This window comes from Telmatherina bonti (assembly GCF_933228915.1).
Source record: "Telmatherina bonti genome assembly, chromosome: 19".
In the NCBI taxonomy this organism is placed as follows: domain Eukaryota; kingdom Metazoa; phylum Chordata; class Actinopteri; order Atheriniformes; family Telmatherinidae; genus Telmatherina; species Telmatherina bonti.
Window position 1 is genome coordinate 34,087,089 of NC_136617.1, and position 5,942 is coordinate 34,093,030.

A 5,942-nucleotide genomic window follows, 5' to 3' on the forward strand; every position below is an offset into this window, starting at 1 on the left:
AACAACCAACCAACATTAGCTGATGCCTGATATGTTAAAGTCATATTCCTTAATCGCTTTAGCTGCACTTTTACTCTCAGAACTGACAAGATTGACCCAATCCAGAGAACTCCTGATGGAGGTTGTCCATCTTTCTGCTGAAAACTGTGGAATGTTTTGTTTCTTTTGCATCCAGACATCCCAACCAAGGAGAATGGACGAACCTAAATAATGTAGCATGATATTAAGTGTCAAAATGGTTGACATGTCACTCATCACTCGCTGGATATGGACCTTTTTCAAAGAATTACATGATATTATACACACTTGAAATAATTCTTTAAAAAATTTAAGAACATAGAAAAATACACTGGTAAAATAGCTTACCTCATAAAGACCCAACCCATAAAAAATGATCAGAAAAGTCCAATTAAGTCATTATTTGTCCTTTTAACAAAATGTCAAACAAAAAGTACCAACGGTTTTTAGGGATATTTACCATTTAAAACAATATGTGTCAACATTTTCAAAGTCTAATCTTCTTCCTGGTGTCCATTAAGAGGCAAAAGACAAGTAGATGGTGTTGAAGAGGATTTTGGGCAGATGGCAGAGGTCAGGCTTGATCGGGGGGGGGGGGGTCGACATATATTTTGGCTGTGGCTGCCTCTAATGCGCTCCGCTCACATTTAAACATGCTGCCTGCTGTAAGAGCTCCTGTGGCTGCTTGTCTTGTCTGCAACAGAAGATGCTTCTCCAGTCCAGCCTGGTGGCTTTGAGCCAGTTTCTCCCCAGCAGATTGTGGCCCTCCCCACCTTTCACCACAAACTGTGGTGGTTTCGCTGCTGACAAACATGTCTGTTCAGTCACGACACGGACCAACCCGTCACGGGTTCTACCATATGGCAGGGACGGTTTCAGGCCCAGGGTGCAGCCTAACCGGGGGTGCATGACCACCCTAACAAAAAAAAGACTAATGCCGCTCATTTCCACATGAAGCTAACTGGAGGTGCTACCATCATGTCAACTTGCTGCTGAAAGTCTACAGGTTGTGTGTCAGAAGAAAAGGAAGCGGGGAGGCGGGAGAGGGATCAACTCAGATTTTGAGCAGGTTAGTCTCAGAGGAAAAGCAACAAGGGAACCGAGGCATGGGCTGAACGGTTATGATCCCAGCCCAAACACACACACACACACACACACACACACACACACAGATCACATTAGGTATTGAAGGGGGATCCCGAGACACACATAATATAATAATCATTCTGCTGACAGTTTAGCAAATGCATTTTAATGAAAAACAGAATTTTTGTTGGTAATAACTAAGTAATAAATAACTATAAGTATACAACAAGTTTTATGGGGCCCTGAAGAACTGGGGGCCCTAGACAATCGCCTAGTTTTGCCTCATGGTAAGTCCCGCCCCTTCTAGCCAGGACCGCTATACGGTCACCGTGTCCAGAGCTTCGTGTCGTGATGATGGATAAATGATGGAATCCTCTTTATAAAAAAATGTTTCACATCTTTGAGGCTCATTTAAAAGAAAAAAGTCTAAAAGAACCCCAAATCTGCTGAATGTGTCTGTTTAATGTTGATTTATATGTCATGGTTTTTATCTATTCTCACATGGTTTTGTTTTTATTTGCCATCTATAGAAGGACATGAAGATTCTTTGCTATAACCAGCATGTTTATTTCATGCTTTCTGCTCATCGCCGCGCGTTAAGAGAAGTTAGACACAGCTGTAGGGATATTTATGATTTTTGTTTCATACCAATTTGCTGCTGTCACCATGAGAAATCCTGCCTGACCTCTTCATTGTCACGTTATTTTAAAAGTGGGAGCATGTCTGAGGTTATATTAAAGCTGCTGGCTGCACGCTGGGAGTCCGCAGGGAAAGATTCCCGTTAATTATCCAGAGTTGTCAGAGCCCATCATCTCTGCTGACTGCAGTCCAGGCAAGTCCAGCCAGCTCAAACACAACTGGACACATTAGGATGATCATCTAAGACAAGGTCAGACAAGTATGCATGTAGATAGTACTTTCTGTACTCACGTCACGTCACATGATCAGCTCTGCTGGAACGTCTGACCTTTAATATGAGAAAACTCTTCTGATCCCTGAAGGAGTTGGGAGACATGTAACTCTCCTGCTTACAGCTCTAAGGAGACAAATGACACTTAAACTGACATGAAATAAGCAGAAAACATTCTTTATATTTAAAAAAAGATGAAATTTAACAGAGAGAAAAAAGAAAGAGTTAAACTTATATTTCTGGCCAAATAAAAAAAACTGAAGTCCAGCTTCCCTGCGACTCTTAACTGGACTCAGCGGTTAAGAAAACGGATGGATGAGGATGTTACTGTTCAGAGCTTTGGTTTATATCTCTCCGCTGTGACAAACCACACAAACAAGGTGTTGCATGAAAGCAGAGACTCTGCTGATTACAAAGTGGAATCATTTTAATTCTGAGCAGCTTCATCTCTGTAAAAGATCAATGAAACATCTGGAGCAGACAAAAACCTGACATGCTGCCACGTGATTACGACTTATTGCCCTCTAATCCGGCTCCAGTCCAGCGGCGTAGTCCAGCAGGTGTACGGAATATTTCCACTTCTTTTTCTGTCAGCATTGAGTTTACCACTCCTAACCCCCCACCCACACCCCCCACCCCCGCCCCGGTGATGCTGCTTTTATAACTACATCTCTACACATGTAGCTACGTCGCCCAGTTAAGGTTGCAGTCAGCCATCAGCTGCGTTAACTTTAACAAAAACATAGACATGATAAAGATATATGTATATCTATGTATATACACATATATATAGATATATATATATATATCTATATATATATGTCTATGAGCCTGTCTCTCCCCCATCTTTTGCCAGGACTGGTTTAGTCTTTTTATAACTCTTCTTCTCTGAGACCGAAGAGCAGAAATTTTGTGACAAGGAGCAGATATACTGATGGATCTTTGGGGTGAATTAAACAGTCTAACATGCCACTTTTTCTGAAACTGTGTTTTTTTTAGGCTACTTTTTTTTTTAAAGGCCAAAAACTTTAAAGTATTCCTACTTCTTGATGGACCACTGCTCCAGACAATTCCTCTGGAGGCTGAGGAGAAGCCGGGACACGTGTACCTGTGTACACCTGTGGTCGGAGCAGCTTCTACGCCTCTCCACATTGCTGGAGTAGTGAAACCTGACACGTTCCTCTGTTCACGTCACCATCAGACTGCTTTCTTACATCACTTGTCCAAAGGTATCAGTCTACTGCCACGCCACTGACGCAAGCCTTTAGCTTCCTGCCAATAACGTTGCATTAACTTAGTGAAAAGCATAATGTTCTTCAAATCAATGTGCTGTGCTAAAAACTAATTATACTTGTAATAATTTAGTACCATTGTTAAATGATTAAAATATCTATTTATAATTTTATAAATGAAAATAAAAAGCCTGGATGGGAGGGTGTGACCGGTGAACGGGTGAATGTGCCCACTGGGGTCCGGGTTGGGGTCAGGGTTAGGTCGGGTATGGCACCAGAACACCAAAATGGTCTGCACTCCTTATTTCTCTTCACAATATACTCAGAAATACTCTGATTACTCTGCAGTAGTGGGAGTATAAGGGTCAGTTTGTGAGATAGGGTTTCGGCCCATGGCCTGTCATCTAGCTGATTCAAACCATCATCACCTGGGAGATCAGATACACCTGGTTTTCTTCCTGGCACCGCCCTCAGACTGATGTGTTGGATGCTGATTGGTCGCCCACACGACGCCCACCTCCCCTTGATTGGCCGGACCTTCTGCTGAGCACCAGAATAAAGGTGGCGGCTGTGTTTGGTTGAGTCTTGGTGCCACAGTTTGCCACTCAGTCACTGACAGTAAATGAGTTTGACTGTTTGGTGCTTAGTGAACATTTTTCTGATTGGGTTGGCGCCAGCTTTGGTTTATGTTTTGTTGTTGGGTTTGTTTTGGCTTCTGTCTGTGACCCTTGATGCTTTTTAAGGTCAAGCGGGTCCTAAATAAAGCCTTCACTTTTGTGCATCTTCCTGGTTTTCTTTTGTTAATGCTGCCGCCCCTTTGTTCCCCTGGACATTGGGGGTCGTATCAGATAGTCCTGAAGAAAATCCCCTCATCTGGAAACAAAGAAACGACGGCTGATTTTCAGAACATGAGTAAACTGTTTACGGTCCAGGAGAAAGAAGGTTTTTCTGTTGTGGGGCTGAGTGGAGCTCCTGGAGCTGAGAAGAAACTGCTGAACATGATGGACGGTTCTGACCAGTGATGCTAAGCAGATCCATCACACGATGAAGTCTCCAAACATTTCCCTTTTTAACGAGTCAGCAGTTCTGTTTGGACAGTCTGGAGAAAGAAGGAAAACTGCGACGCTGCTTGGCAGGAAAAGTAGTTCCACCATCAGAGGATGTTTACATCCCGCCTGTCTGTAGCTGGTTCTGTCAGAACACCAATGTTCTTCACTTTTAGTCACTGAATAGCAGCAATGTGGAGACATGGAAGTTAAATCAACATCTTTTTATCTCATGTTATGTTCTGGTTGTCATGGTGGGGAAAGGTTCGGCCCGCCACCAGAGCAACGTGATCACATATTTTTCATTTCTATGGGCTCTTGCAGTAATGTGCCTTTCCTGTGCTTTACTGCGAGAGAGCAGGAGGTCCAGCCTGCTGGCTTTATGAGCCTTTAGAAACCCAGGAGCCTTCTTGTTATTGACCAATTAAATGAAAAGAGATCAGGAAGAACTGCATACCTGCCCTGAAGGAACCATAAAACACAGCAAGAATGGAGTCGTTTGGAGAGTGCACAGGAATAATTTGTCTTCCACAACACCGTCCAGGACCGCTACAGCTGATGGAGGTCTCAGGAAAACACATTCTCTTTTACCAGATGATAAAATGAATGTTTGCCTCGTGAGTCCATATTTCATGTTTTAATCTCAGATGAAATGCAAACCCTCCCGTGGCTGAGGAGATGAATGCAAGCAGCACACTGTAAATAAACAGCCAGGAGATGTTTCCTGTGACAGCTTCAATTAGTGAGAGACCAGTAAACAGGAGTTTGCTTTGCTCCTGCAGCCGGGCATGGCACGGCTATTTCATTCTGTTCCAGACACACAGGGCAGCGATGGATTGTTCTGTCAGACTGCTCATATTGCTGCATATACATTACAAAGTCACACATGGCATACAGAACAGGCAAGACAGACAGGAAGGAAACGCTGAACTGTGACAGAAATCCTCCTCTCCACACAACCAGGTGTGTTGGGTTGCCTCGTCTTCATTGTTTTTAATCGGATCGCCATTCTTCCTGGGGTCCGGCATCTCTACGGTCCACTCTGTCAGTCAGCATCACAAGAAGTGATGTTTATGGCTGAGGATAGGAGCCCTCGTCACTCAGCTAAACATCCTGACATTAAACAGTTTGCATCCTCTGGCCTTTAAGACTCACTTCAGTCTAAATCACAACTCCTGAATTAATTTCAGTTAAACTGTTTAAATCATCTGCGATGGACTGGCGAGCTGTCCAGGGTGTACCCCGCCTTTCGCCCAGAGACGGCTGGGATAGGCTCCAGCTTCCCGGCACCCTTCATCGGACCAAGTCGTTGGGATGATGAATGAATGAATCTTTTCCGGTCTCAAAGCCACATCGTCTGGAGGAGAAAATAAGTTCCTGAAACACCAGTAAAGACTTTAACAAACTAAAGATTTTAGACTTTTACAGGTAAAAATGGCAGAAATGGGGGATTTCACCATTTTTTTCTCTCAAAAGGTAAAAAATTTACAGCTCTGAATAAAACAACAACAAACAGTGTACTGACAATCTAAACATGGTGCAGACAGACTGCAGGTCAGCCGCGCTGCAACACGCTGAGCTGTTTCTCCGCTTTGCTGAACTTTTCCATTAATCCCAACCGGCTGTTGTTTTGGTCTCTAAAGATGATAA